Raw genomic sequence first — 15,453 nt, 5'->3', positions numbered from 1 at the left:
CCAGTCTACTTCCTGTGTCAACAGCTTCCTTATGATTTTTATAATGCTAACTTTAAGAATGATCTCTCTGGATGGCCAAAAAGCATATGAAAAGATGTTCAACATCACTAATTATTAGACAAATGCAAATCAAAACTACAATGAGGTATCACCTCACACCGGTCAGAATGGCCATCATCAAAAAACTCTACAAACAATAAATGCTGGACAGGGTGTGGAGAAAAGGGAACCCTCTTGCACTGTTGGTGGGAATGTAAACTAGTACAGCCACTATGGAGAACAGTGTGGAGGTTCCTTAAAAAACTAAAAATAGAGTTACCATATGATCCAGCAATCCCACTCCTGGGCGTATATCTGGAGAAAACCATAATTCGAAAAGATATGTGCACCCCAAAGTTCATTGCAGCACTGTTTACAATAGCCAGGACATGGAAGAAACCTAAATGTCCAACGACAGAGGAATGGATAAAGAAGATGTGGTACATATATACAATGTAATATTAACCATAAAAAGGAATGAAATAATGCCATTTGCAGCAACATGCATAGACCTAGAGACTGTCATATTGAGTGAAGTAAGTCAGATAGAAAAAGACAAATATATGATATCACTTATATGTGGAACCTAAAAAAATGGTACAAATGAACTCATTTACAAAACAGAAATAGAGTCACAGATGTAGAAACAATTTTATGGTTACCAGGGGGAAAGAGGGGGAGGGATACATTGGGAGATTGGGATTGACATGTACACACTACTATATATAAAATAAACAACTAATAAGGACCTACTGAATAACACAGGGAACTCTATTCGTTACTCCATAATGACCTATATGGGAAACTAATCTAAAAAAGAGTGGATATACGTATATGTATAACTGATTCACTTTGTTGTACAGCAGAAACTAACACAACATTGTAAATCAACTATACTCCAACAAAAATTAAAAAAAAAAAAGAATCCATATACTGATGTACTCCAAGTTTGAAAAAAAAAAAAATGATCTCTATGGGTTACTATTTACTGAAATCACTGTAGAGAGTGCTTTTGGCATGTTGTCCTCAATTCACACAACCATATTACAAAATAGGAATTAGTCTCCTCAATTTACAGAAAAAGAAACTAAAGTTGAGATAGACTTTGATACTTTCCCAAAGTCACATACTTGGTAGAGCTGGAATTTTCTTCCAGTTCTGTCTGGTCAAAGCACCCATGTTTTGTCCAGTATGCTAAAGTGAGATAGGGTAGAGGAGTTTAACTCTGAGGTTGAACCATATGAAATTGCCAACATTAAGTCATATTCACCTACAAAAACAGTAATTTCATAACGTTTAACCGAAATAAATACTTCAATGCCTTCTGTTGGAATGAATCTTAAAAGAATGATTATTACATCAGTCTGCAAAAAGCTTTTAGTGAAGTTGGGATCTACAGACATTAATGCAGCTCCTCTATACTATCAAAGCTCTTCTTTTCCTTCCTCCTAAAGAAAACTTGTATAGCTTTACACCCATGAGGGAATATACCTGGCTCCAAGTTAATCTCCTAAAACAATTGTAGGTGTTTTATTTTTTTTTTAATGTTGAATTTCTTATAAAAGGGATAGAAAACTGTAGGGTCGCTTACAAGCATAAGGGGGATTATTCGTCCAAAATGAGTATGGCAGGAGCCCAGAGTCCATCTCAGAGTTTTACCTTGTTCCTTACCAGCAGCTCTTACAGTGAGGATCTGGGTTGGGAAAGCTCAGGAATAGAGCAAGGTTCAGGGAAGAGATAAGGATGACTGTTTTTCACATTATTTGGTAATGGCTGCATCAAAGCAAATACATCAAAATGTTACATAGACTTCAAAATATGAACGACTCTACAGGCATATGACAGAACCTAGGACCCTTCATTTCATTAACATACAGCTCTGCACTTCTATTTTGATTTAGCAAGGAACCACACACTGCCAACTATAAGCAGTACCGAATCGGAAAAACATCTCTAACTGAGAGCGGCACGTCTTGTATCTGAAAGAGCTGTCGACCTTATTCTCACTGATTTTAAACACACACACACAAGTAATGGTATGGGTTGGTAGAAGGGCAAGGGATTTTTTGCTCTCTCTTTTTTTCTCTCTTTTCAGTTAAGCAGGATTATCATAAATCTTACTTCCTTTGGAGGACTGTTTATGATGCTTTATTTATATTTAGCTGTTTATTCTTTTTAAGACTACCTGATAGATCATCCTTATGTGAAAGAGCCAGACCATTAAAAATGGATAACTGCCTAACAAATTATATTCTTGTCTAATTTCTATCAAATGATCCTGTATGGCATTAGCAAATACTATAAACAAGAAACTCAGCAAATGATTTTATTCCCCAATATTAATCTGGCAGCAAATGGTTACTCTAGCTGCAATTGGGTATCATGTTATCTTGTCAAAAATTCTACATAATAGGAAAGAAAAAGAGAAAGTTTAAATTCAAGAAAGTTCTAAATTACCTCATAGGTCTTGGTTCACCTTTCATCTTCCTCTTAAATCCCCATCATTGTAAGAAAAGTAAATAGCAGGTTGTGTTATGATGGATTAACATTGGCAGATGCACAGCTGGGTATAACTAAGACAGTTGTTGGAAGCCAAAGTTCTTGTGGATCAACTACATCTGTTGCCCAAGTTGCCTATGTCTATTGACACTAATGATAATCTTCCTTCTTAACAGGCTTAGCATGTAAGATGTCTCTGGGGACTTTCTCAAGAGAGGTGCTGCTTTTCTGTTGATTTAGAGATCTACTTGTCCAAACTACAACTGCATCCAAGCTACACAAACTCTTCCTTTGTGTATATTTTGGAGAGGACTTGGTATCATTAAAAGAACTATCAAACGCTTCTCTTTTGTTTGGATATAAATCTGAACAAAAGCATCATTGGCAAATTGTTAGCATAATTCTTCCCAATTCCTATGAGTCATTGTGCACAATTTCTGAAGCAAGCCTTCACTGAGGTTCTTTTTATTTTTTTTAAATTTTTGAATTTTATTTTATTTACTTTTTTATACAGTAGGTTCCTATTAGTCATCAATTTTATACACATCAGTGTATACATGTCAATCCCACTCGCCCAATTCATCACACCACCATCCCCAGCCCCCTGCGGCTTTCCTCCCTTGGTGTCCATACGTTTCTTCTCTACATCTGTGTCTCAACTTCTGCCCTGCAAACCAGTTCATCTGTACCATATTTTTAGGTTCCACATACATGCGTTAATATACAATATTTATTTTTCTCTTTCTGACTTACTTCACTCTGTATGACAGTCTCTAGATCCATCCACGTCTCAACAAATCACCCAATTTCGTTCCTTTTTATGGTTGAGTAATATTCCATTGTATATATGTACCACATCTTCTTTATCCATTCGTCTGTCAATGGGCATTTAGGTTGCTTCCATGACCTGGCTATTGTAAATAGTGCCACAATGAACATTGGGGTGCATCTGTCTTTTTGAATTATGGTTTTCTCTGAGTATATGCCCAGTAGTGGGATTGCTGGGTCATATGGTAATTCTACTTTTAGTTTTTTAAGGAACCTCCATACTGTTCTCCATAGTGGCTGTATCAATTTACATTCCCACCAACAGTGCACGAGGGTTCCCTCTTCTCCACACCCTCTCCAGCATTTCTGATGATACCCATTCTAACTGGTGTGAGGTGGTACCTCAGTGTAGTTTTGATTTGCATTTCTCCAATAATTAGTTATGTTGAGCAGCTTTCATGTGCTTCTTGGCCACCGTATGTCTTCTTTGTAGAAATGTCTATTTAGGTCTTCTGCCCATTTTTAGATTGGGTTGTTTGTTTTTTTAATATTGAGCTGTGTACGCTGTTTATATATTTTGGAGATTACTCCTTTGTCCGTTGATTCATTTGCAAATATTTTCTCCCATTCTGAGGGTTGTCTTTTCATCTTGTTTATGATTTCCTTTGCTGTGCAAAAGCTTTGAAGTTTCATTAGGTCCCATTTGTTTATTTTTGTTTTTATTTCCATTACTCTAAGAGGTGGGTCAAAAAAGATCTTGCTGTGATTTATGTCAAAGAGTGTTCTTCCTATGTTTTCCTCTAAGAGTTTTATAGTGTCCGGTCTTACATTTAGGTCTCGAATCCATTTTGAGTTTATTTTTGTGTATGGTGTTAGGGAGTGTTCTAATTTCATTCTTTTCCATGTAGCTGTCCAGTTTTCCCAGCACCACTTATGAAGAGACTGTTTTTTCTCCATTGTATATCCTTGCCTCCTTTGTCATAGATTAGTTGACCATAGGTGGGGGGGTTTATCTCTGGGCTTTCTATCTTGTTCCATTAATCGATGTTTCTGTTTTTGTGCCAGTACCATATTGTCTTGATTACTGTAGCTTTGTGTTATAGTCTGACGTCAGGGAGTCTGATTCCTCCAGCTCCGTTTTTTTCCCTCAAGACTGCTTTGGCTATTCGGGGTCTTTTGTGTCTCCATACAAATTTTAAGATTTTTTGTTCTAGTCCCGTAAAAAATGCCATTGGTAATTTGATAGGGATTGCATTGACTCTGTAGATTGCTTTGGGTAGTATAATCATTTTCACAATATTTATTCTTCCAATCCAAAAACATGGTATATCTCTCCATCAGTTGGGATCATCTTTAATTTCTTTCATCAGTGTCTTATAGTTTTCTGCATACAGGTCTTTTGCCTCCCTAGGTAGGTTTATTCCTAGGCATTTTATTCTTTTTGTTGCGATGGTAAATGGCAGTGTTTCCTTAATTTCTCTTTCAGATTTTTCATCATTAGTGTATAGGAATGCAAGAGATTTCTGTGCATTAATTTTCTATCCTGCAACTTTACCAAATTCATTGATGAGCTCTAGTAGTTTTCTGGTGGCATCTTTAGGATTCTCTACGCATAGTATCATGTCATCTGCAAACAGTGACAGTTTTACTTCTTCTTTTCCAATTTGTATTCCTTTTATTTCTTTTTCTTCTCTGATTGCCGTGGCTAGGACTTCCAAAACTATGTTGAATAATAGTGGTGAGAGTGGACATCCTTGTCTTGTTCCTGATCTTAGAGGAAATGCTTTCAGTTTTTCACCATTGAAAATGATGTTTGCTGTGGGTTTATCGTATATGGCCTTTATTATTTTGAGGTGGATTCCCTCTATGCCCACTTTCTGGAGAGTTTTTATCATAAATGGGTGTTGAATTTTGTCAAAACTTTTTCTGCGTCTATTGAGATGATCATATGATTTTTCTTCTTCAATTTGTTAATATGGTATATCACATTGATTGTTTTGTGTATATTGAAGAATCCTTGCATCCCTGGGATAAATTCCACTTGATCATGTTGTATGATCCTTTTAATGTGGTGTTGGATTCTGTTTGCTAATATTTTGTTCAGGATTTTTGCATCTATATTCATCAGTGATATTGGTCTGTAATTTTCTTTTTTTGAGGTATCTTTGTCTGGTTTTGGCATCAGGGTGAAGGTGGCCTCATAGAATGTGTTTGGGAGCGTTCCTTCTCCTGCAATTTTTTGGAAGAGTTTGAGAAGGATGGGTGTTAGCTCTTCTCTAAATGTTTGATAGAATTCGCCCATGAAGCCATCTGGTCCTGGACTTCTGTTTGTTGGAAGATTTTTAATCAGTGTTTCAATTTCATTACTTGTGATTGGTCTGTTCATTTTTTCTGTTTCTTCCTGGTTCATTCTTGGAAGGTTATACCTTTCTAAGAATTTGTCCATTTATTGCAGGTTGTCCATTTTATTGGTATAGAGTTGCTTGTAGTAGTCTCTTAGGATGCTTTGTATTTCTGCGGTGTCTGTTGTAACTTCTCCTTTTTCATTTCTGATTTTATTGATTTGAGTCCTCTCCCTCTTTTGCTTGATGATTCTGGCTAACGGTTTATCAATTTTGTTTATCTTCTCAAAGAACCAGCTTTTAGTTTTATTGATCTTTGCTATTGTTTTCTTTGATTTCTATTTCATTTATTTCTGCTCTGATCTTTATGATATCTTTCCTCTGCTAACTTTGTGTTTTGTTTGTTCTTCTTTCTCTAGTTCCTTTAGGTGTAAGGTTAGATTGTTTTTTTGAGATTTTTTCCTGTTTGTTGAGGTAGGCTTGTATAGCTATAGACTTCCCTCTTAGAACTGCTTTTGCTTCATCCAATAGGTTTTGTTTTGTCGTGTTTTCGTTGTCATTTGTATCTAGGTATTTTTTGATTTCCTCTTGGATTTCTTCAGTGATCTCTTGGTTGTTTAGTAACGTATTGTGTAGTCTCCATGTGTTTTATTTTTACATTTTGTCCGTGTAATTCATTTCTAATCTCATAGCATTGTGGTCAGAAAAGATGCTTGATATGATTTCAATTTTCTTAAATTTACTGAGGCTTGATTTGTGACCCAAGATGTGATCTATCCTGGAGAATGTTCCGTGCACACTTGAGAAGAAAGTGTAATCTGCAGTTTTGGGACAGAATGTGCTATAAATATCAATTAAATCTATCTGGTCTATTGTGTCATTTAAACATTCTGTTTCCTTATTTATTTTCATTTTGGATGATCTGTCCATTGGTATAAGTGAGGTGTTAAAGTCCCCCACTATTATTGTGTTACTGTCCATTTCCTCTTTTAGAGCTGTTAGCAGTTGCCTTATGTATTGAGGTGCTCCTATGTTGGGTGCATATATATTTATAATTGTTATATCTTCTTCTTGGATTGATCCCTTGATCATTATGTAGTGTCCTTCCTTGTCTCCTGTAACATTCTTTATTTTAAAGTCTATTTTATCTGATATGAGTATTGCTACTCCAGCTTCCTTTTGATTTCCATTTGCATGGAATATCTTTTTCCATCCCCTCACTTTCAGTCTGTATGTGTCCCTAGGTCTGAAGTGGGTCTCTTGTAGACAACATATGTATGGGTCTTGTTTTTGTATCCATTCAGCAAGCCTGTGTCTTTTGGTTGTAGCATTTAATCCATTCACGTTTAAGGTAATTATTGATATGTATGTTCCTATGACCATTTTCTTAATTGTTTTGGGTGTCTTTTTGTAGGTCCTTTTCTTCTCTTGTGTTTCTCAATTAGAAAAGTTCCTTTAGCATTTGTTGTAGATCTGGTCTGGTGGTGCTGAATTCTCTTAGCTTTTGCTTGTCTGTGAAGCTTTTGATTTCTCCTTCGAATCTGCATGAGATCCTTGCTGGGTAGAGTAATCTTGATTGTAGGTTCTTCCCTTTCATCACTTTAAGTATATCATGCCCCTCCCTTCTGGCTTGTAGGGTTTCTGCCGAGAAATCAGCTGTTAACCTTATGGGAGTTGCCTTGTATGTTATTTGTCATTTTTCCTTTTCTGCTTTCAATAATTTTTCGTGGTCTGTAATTTTTGCCAATTTGATTACTATGTGTCTCAGAGTGTTTCTCCTTGGGTTTATCCTGTATGGGCCTCTCTGCACTTCCTGGCCTTGGGTGACTATTTCCTTTCCCATGTTAGGGAAGTTTTCGACTATAATCTCTTCAAATATTTTCTCTGGTCCTTTCTCTCTCTCTTCTCCTTCTGGGACCCCTATAATGCAAATGTTGTTACGTTTAATGTTGTCCCACATGCCTCTTAGGCTGTCTTCATTTCTTTTCATTCTTTATTCTTTATTCTGTTCCGCAGCAGTGAATTCCACCATTCTGTCTTCCAGGTCACTTATCCGTTCTTCTGCCTCAGTTATTCTGCTATTGATTCCTTCTAGTGTAGTTTTCATTTCAGTTATTACATTGTTCATTGTTCATCATTGTTCATCTTTAATTCTTCTAGGTCTTTGTTAAACATTTCTTGCATCTTCTCGGTCTTTGCCTCCATTCTTTTTCCGAGGTCCCGGATCATCTTCACTATTATTATTCTGAATTGTTTTTCTGGAAGGTTGCCTATCTCCACTTCATTTAGTTGTTTTTCTGGGGTTTTATCTTGTTCCTTCACCTGGTATATAGCCCCTGTCTTTTCATGTTATCTATCTTTCTTTGAATGTGTTTTTTGTTCCACAGGCTGCAGGATTGTAGTTTTTCTTGCTTCTGCTGTCTGCCCTCTGGTGGATGAGGCTATCTAAGAGGCTTGTGTAAGTTTCCTAATGGGAGGGACTGGTGGTGAGTAGAGCTGACTGTTGCTCTGGTGGGCAGAGCTCAGTAAAACTTTAATCCACTTGACTGCTGTTGGGTGGGGCTGGGTTCCCTCCCTGTGGGTTGTTTGGCCTGAGGTAACCCAACACTGGAGCCTACCTGGACTCTTTGGTGGGGCTAATGGTGGACTCTGGGAGGGCTCACGCCAAGGAGCACCCCCTACAACCTCTGCCGCCAGTGTCCTCATCCCCACAGTGAGCCACAGCCACCCCCTGCCTCCGCTGGTGACCCTTCAACACTAGCAGGTAGGTCTGGCTCAGTCTCCCCTGGGGTCACTGCTCCTTCCCCTGGGTCCTGATGCACACACTACTTTGTGTGTGTCCTCCAAGGGTGTGGTCTCTGTTTACCCCAGTCCTGTCGAAGTCCTGCAATCAAATCCCACTAGGCTTCAAAGTTTGATTCTCTAGGAATTCCTCCTCTCATTGCCGGACCCCCAGGTTGGGAAGCCTGATGTGGGGCTCAAACCTTCACTCCAGTGGGTGGACTTCTGTGGTACAAGTGTTCTCCAGTCTGTGAGTCACCCACCGAGCAGTTATGGGATTTGATTTTACTGTGATTGCACCCCTCCTACTGTCTCATTGTGGCTTATCCTTCGTCTTTCGATGTGGGGTACCCTTTCTGGTGAGCTCCAGTGTCCTCCTGTCGATGATTGTCCAGCAGCTAGCCATGACTCTGGTATTCTCACAAGAGGGAGTGAGAGCACGTCCTTCTACTCTGCCATCTTGGTTCCTTTGCACTCTCACTGAGATTCTTTTAAGGTGCTCAGTATGCATTTTTAATTCCCCTTTTAATTATGCCAATTAAAACTGTGTTCATCCTGGGGTCTACCAGAAGGCAATTACACTTCTATCTTTTAGACATCCAGAAGCCTGAGGATTCGCCATCATTGCGGTAATCTCTTACTTTATTCCAGATTCTCCACCTCTAATTTAGATAAATATTAAACTCATCCTGCAAAAGCTATAAATCTTCTGGTAACTCTTATGGCAACATTATATAGAAGGATTCTTTCCTCCTGGGGGTTTAACTAGCAGATCATAATATATCTAGTACTATTATCATCTTAAAAATTTTTGTCATGCAGAGTCCCATTAGGTTAAAAAAATGTCACATCATTATATTATACAGAAGTCCTGACTTCTTGCTGAGCTAGCTTTTCATCCAGTTATAAACCATATCTAGGGAGTGACATTTCAGGATCAACATTGTGTGCATAGAATGAACCTGCTTCTCTAGTCAAAACCCATTATTTCCTTGAGAAACCCTGATATGTAAATTATTTTTTACTGATCACTTAGATCAGGGCTATATATACCACAGTAACTAGACCACCTCTATGGTCAAATAATATAAAGGATACCTTCCAACCCAGTTTGTAATATAGCATTTCTAACCCTCTCATAATCTCCATTTTGTTTCTATCACTAACACTTGTAGTTACAAATAAGATCAAAGTTGGTGCACGGTGTGAGTGGCTAACTAACACTTTGGAAGTGAGATTGTGATCAGCTAACTACTTTTCTTCACCTGAACATGTTTCTTGTTCCCTCTTTGTAAAACCACTACAAAAGAAACTTTTGAATCTGCTCTGAACATCCCACAATAGGGCTAAATGTTTAGGTACAAAAATCATTCAAATATTATAGTGTGGAAAGTAAATTTTATATCTACAGTAAACATTATAGCTACTAGAAAGGAAGTGCTGTGCTTACTCATGGCCCCCAAGAGAATGCTTTCTTCAGAAATGAATGGCTTTTTATTTTTAAGGAATGGGAATCCTACAAATAGCAAAGGAGACTGAGATCTGGGACTGAGCTCAGGGGAAGATAAGCTATATGTAAGAAGGACTTTGCCAATCAGAGAAATGTTGGTAGTCACTGAAGAGAGTCATGTTTCTTTAGTCACCTTGAGTTTTATGACATCCTGTATAAATTGGAAAAAGACCTTACTTACATGTGCTTGCATGAGCACAATGAAAGGTGGTGAAGAAAACATCCCAGAGTGGTTAACATTGGTTACCTTGGTGAAGAGAAACAGGTAGTGGGAGTGGAGAGAGATGTTTAAATTTTTTTAAGCCTTTATCATTTTAGAGCAGTTTCAGGTTTACAATAAAATGGAGAGGAAAGTACAGAGATTTCCCATAAACCCTCTGCCCCGTCACATACATAACCTCCCCCATTATCAACATCACTCACCAGAATGGTACATTTTTTGCTAAGGATGAACCTACATTGACATATCATCACCCAAAGTCTACAATTTACCTTAGGGTTCACTCTTGGTGTACTCCATTCTATAGATTTGGACAAATGTATAATGACATGTATAGACCATTATAGTATCATACAGAGTATTTTCACTGCCCTAAAAATCCTCTGTGTTCTACCTATTCATCTCCTCCCCCTCGCCCCCAACAACTATTGATATTTTTATTGTTGCTATACTTTTACCTTTTCCAGAATATCATATAATTGGAATCACGCAGTTGTAGCCTTCTCAGCTCAACTTCTTTTACTTAGTAATATACATTTAAGTTTCTTCCATGTCTTCTCATGGATTGATAGTTCATTTCTTTTTTTCCCCAGTTTTATTGAGATATAATTGACATATAATATTGTATTAGTTGAAGGTGTACAACATAATGATTAGATATATGTATACATTGCAAAATGATTACCACATTAAGTTTATTTAACATCCATCACCTCACATAGTTGCAAATATTTTTTTCTTGTGAAAAGTTTTAAGACCTACTGTCTTAGCAACTTTCAAATATACAATACAATATTGTTATTTCTTCACTTCCTTTTAACGCTGAATAATATTGCACTTTCTGGATGTACCACAGCTTATTTATCCATTCACATACTAAAGAACACTTTGGTTGCTTCCAAGTTTTGACAATTCTGAATAAAGCTACTATAAACATCCATGTGCAGGGTTTTGTGTGAACATAAGTTTTCAACTCCTTTAGGTAAATACCAAGTTATGCAATTGCTGGATCACATGGTAAGAGTATGTTTACTTTTGTAAGAAACTGCCAAACTGTCTTCCAAAGGGGCTGTACTATTTTGCATTCCCACCAGCAATGAATGAGAGTTCCTGTTGCGCAACATCCTCACTAGCATTTGGTATTGTCAGTGTTTTAGATTTTGGTCATTCTAATAGGCATGTAGTAGTGTCTTATTATTGTTTTATTTGCCATCTGTATATCTTCTTTGGTGAGATGTATGTTAAGGATATCCATGTTTAAGGCCCCTTTTTATAATTAAGTTGATTGTTTTCTTCTTATTGAGTTTTAAGAGTTCTTGGCATATTTTGCATAACAGTCCTTCATCTGATGTGTCTTTTGGAAATATTTTCTCCTGGTCAGTGGTTTGTCTTCTAATTCTCAATATTGTCTTTCACAGAGCAGAAATTTTTAATTTTAATGAAGTCCACCTTATCAATTATTTGTTTCATAGATCACGTCTTTTTTTTTTAATTAATTAATTTATTTATTTATTTTTGGCTGTGTTGGGTCTTTGTTTCTGTGCGAGGGCTTTCTCTAGTTGTGGCAAGCGGGAGCCACTCTTCATCGCGGTGCGTGGGCCTCTCACTATCGTGGCCTCTCGTTGCGGAGTACAGGCTCCAGATGCACAGGCTCAGTAGTTGTGGCTCATGGGCCTAGTTGCTCCACGGCGTGTGGGATCTTCCCAGACCAGGGCTCGAACCCGTGTCCCCTGCATTGGCAGGCAGATTCTCAACCACTGTGCCACCAGGGAAACCCATAGATCATGTCTTTGGTGTTGTACCTAAAAAGGCATCACCATATCAAATGTCATCTAGGTTTTCTCCTGTGTTATCATCTCAGAGTCTTACAGTTTAGCACTTTGCATTTAGGTCTCTGATCCATTTTGAGTTAATTTTTGTGAAGGGTGTAAGGTATGGACCTAGGTTCATATTTTTGTATGTGGATGTCAATGTTTAAGGTTTTTTTTTTTTTTTTGAATGCATCTCTGTGTTGCTTTTCTTGTTATAGCACACATTTATTACCATTATAATTTTAAAATCAAAATGTATTTTTAGTGAACTTACTTTTACTGAGAAAAATTGGTTAAATCTTTGTTCCCTAAGGCTACTGTAGGTGACAGACTTTTCATTAAACTGTATTTGGATTAACAAGCGTGGAATGTTCTAGATTAGAGTGTCACAACCACAGAACTGCAGATGGGGTTTTAAGATTGTTTCTATACTTCATACCTCAGTATCACTGAGAAACCCCAAACCACAAAAGTGATTGCCCACACCTCTGGAACATGTGAAAATATGCTTTGGATATTGCAATATCACATGAGTACACCACTAATATTAAATAGAGGCTTTTCCCCCTGGATTGTCTTCTTTCACCAAAGAAAGAGGAATTTTCACATAACAAGAAAATTGGATTAGAAAAGAAGCATCTTGTGCAGACCTGCAGATTCTCTCTTTCAGACTAAATCATGAAGAGAATTCCCTCCTCTGAGAAATTCAACTCCCTTATCCCAACATACAAAATTTGAAGTTAGAAGAGGCTTTCAGGATCAATCACCCCAAGACAAGTCCCTCCTTTTACAGAAAAGTCAACTGAAACCCATAGGTATTAAGTGATGGCCCCAAAGTCACACAGTTACTAAGTAGAATCCCAGACTACTGTTTTTGCTTTCAATTACATCCTCTAAATCCTACCCTTGGAAATTTTGCAGCCACTGGGGGTACAAGAATATGAAATAGAAGTGTCCCTCAAGGTTCTTTGTCACAATGTTGTAAAGCAAAATGGACAAATGTGATTTTTACAGTTCTTGTTTCATGGAAGTTCTCTACAATATGGAGAAACAAAATGGTATCTTATAAGAAACACATATAGCTATAAACAAATATAGACGTCCCTGAAACATAGTAGAAGTAAACATGTGTTCCTTTTTAGCACTGTAATGTGTGCTAAGTTGTACCTTTATGACAATCATTGGAATGTATTAATACTTATTATAATTGAAGAGAAACTCGAACTTGCAATAATGTAGTGATGAAATGGGAGTGAGTTCTGTTGGGACTGCTTTGAAATTATCAAAACAATGGAATAATCATCAGCCATGTTTGTGACCTCACATCCAATTTTCATGTTTGTATGGTTTGAGCAGTTTGAGAAATACTATAACATGTCAAACAATGTAAACAGAGAATATTAAAAAGGAAAAAGAGTATGAATTTGAAGCATAGATGTGGCATTAAAATTCTGATATTGTTTGCTTATGACAAAGATTTAATTAGAAGAAAGTGGCACTATTAATTCATTTTCATGATAAAGTTTATCAGAGGAAAACAAAATAAAACATATGGGTTTGAATCCTTTTCCATGATAATTTTTATACTCTGCATGATAAACAGCACCCTAAAGTGTTAACTTCATCTTAGGAAAAATTGACGTAATTGTCCAATTCATTCCAAATCATTCAGCCTACAGAAAGAATTTTCTGTGGTCAGAGTAGGTAATATATATTACTTCCAAAAACCACGTGGGCTTTTGTATTGTATTTGTTTTATTTCTTTTATTTCCTTTGTAAATGGTTACCAAATTCACTTGCCTCTGAAATGTATTGAGCATCCAGTCATTTCCCATCATAAACCACATCTTGCCTTTACCTGAAAATGTATAATAACCAAAAATATATACCATTTATTACATTCCAATTATGAGTTAATGATTAGACTCTTTACATGATACATCACTTACTTCTCACAACAGAACTGTGACACAGCTATAATTTTTCACATTTACTAGATGAAGAAACTGAAGCTGAGAGAAAGTAGCTTGCCCAAATTCATGCATTTAACTGAGCGGCTGAGCCAGGATTTGACCCTCAATCTGTCAAAAGCTGAAGTCAAACTCTATGGCCTTTCTACTATATTACATTTACTCCCTAAGAAAATCATGGCATCTTGGATTTACAATGTGATTTTTTCCCCAAAAAAAATCCAAGATTCTTTCTGATTTGGGCCTTACCATAAGAAATCCTTCATTAATGTAACATGCCTATTGAAAGGTCATGCATGATAGGCCTGTATCCAGCTACTTCTACATCTCTCAAAAATGTTACCAAAGAGCTTACTGATTTCGGAAGCATGCAGCAGTGAGCATGAGCTTGCAGTAAGCAGCAGCTGGAAACAGACCTTAGTTCCCTAACTGGGAATTGAACCCAGATTGCCTGGATGGAAACCAGGATCTTAACCACTAGACCACAAGGCCAGTGGCTAGAGTCTCAGTCCCCAGTCCTTTGTCTACCTTGAAAGGATGAATCTGACAAGGTGATGGAAGATATAGAAGAAAGTAAAGTGTTTATTAGAAAAGCAGAGTACATGCGGAAAAATGCACTGGTGAACACAGCAAGAGAGTAGCTAGAATCGTGCCTTTGGGAAGTCTATATCCTTTTTAAGGGGGGCAGTCATCCAGGTCTTTGTCTTCTTGGCCAATCGTATTGTTTTGACCACATGGCTAATTTGTCTCTGGACCCTCCCCTGGGTGCGCACACACCCCCTCAGTCAAGATGGATTTCATCGCAAAGGCGTCTGGGAGGGGCAAAGGCAAAACTTATTATGGTCTGGTTTCCCCTGCCTTTTTGACCCCGTGAAGACTTTTGCACATGTGTAGTGCCTCACTTGCCCCAAAGATGGGAAATGTATGACCTCTTGATCTTTTAACAGGGTTTAGCCCCTCTCTATCCCTGCCATAAAAATGTCCAATGTCTGGTTATCTATCCTATTTCTGTTATTGTTTCTTATATCGAAATGCAGATCTCAAAATGTAGACAGGAGTCCAGTCATAAATATACAGTCAGGAGCCCATTGGTCTCTAGCCTCAGGAAATGTAAACAGGGGACTAGTAGTGAATGTCTGGCCTGAAATCCATCTTTTTCTCACCCCAGGAAGTGTGAACAGGAGATCAGTTGTAAATGTCTAGCCTGGAGCCCGTCTATCTTCTGCCTCATTACCTTACATCTTTCCTCTTTGGCCAACAGCCCTTTTCTCTACATTCCCAAATGCTTTTGGATTGTCCTAATTATTCCACTCTTTTTTAGAAGAACTTGATTCAACTTCTGTGGAACAAGCCTACTGCCTACAGAAAAGTTCCAGTGGTGTAAAATCTCTTCTTTTCAGAATCTCTTTTCTATCAAGATTTTTCATTTTCAATTCCATTGCCCAGGCTTTGAGTATCTGTATCTTCTTTACCACATTGGCTTCACCTTCTGTGAGAAGAAATGTGTACCCAC

This window comes from Eschrichtius robustus, chromosome X (assembly GCF_028021215.1).
Source record: "Eschrichtius robustus isolate mEscRob2 chromosome X, mEscRob2.pri, whole genome shotgun sequence".
NCBI classification, from domain to species: domain Eukaryota; kingdom Metazoa; phylum Chordata; class Mammalia; order Artiodactyla; family Eschrichtiidae; genus Eschrichtius; species Eschrichtius robustus.
The sequence above is the reverse complement of the archived record's forward strand: the minus strand, read 5'-3'. Positions refer to the sequence as shown.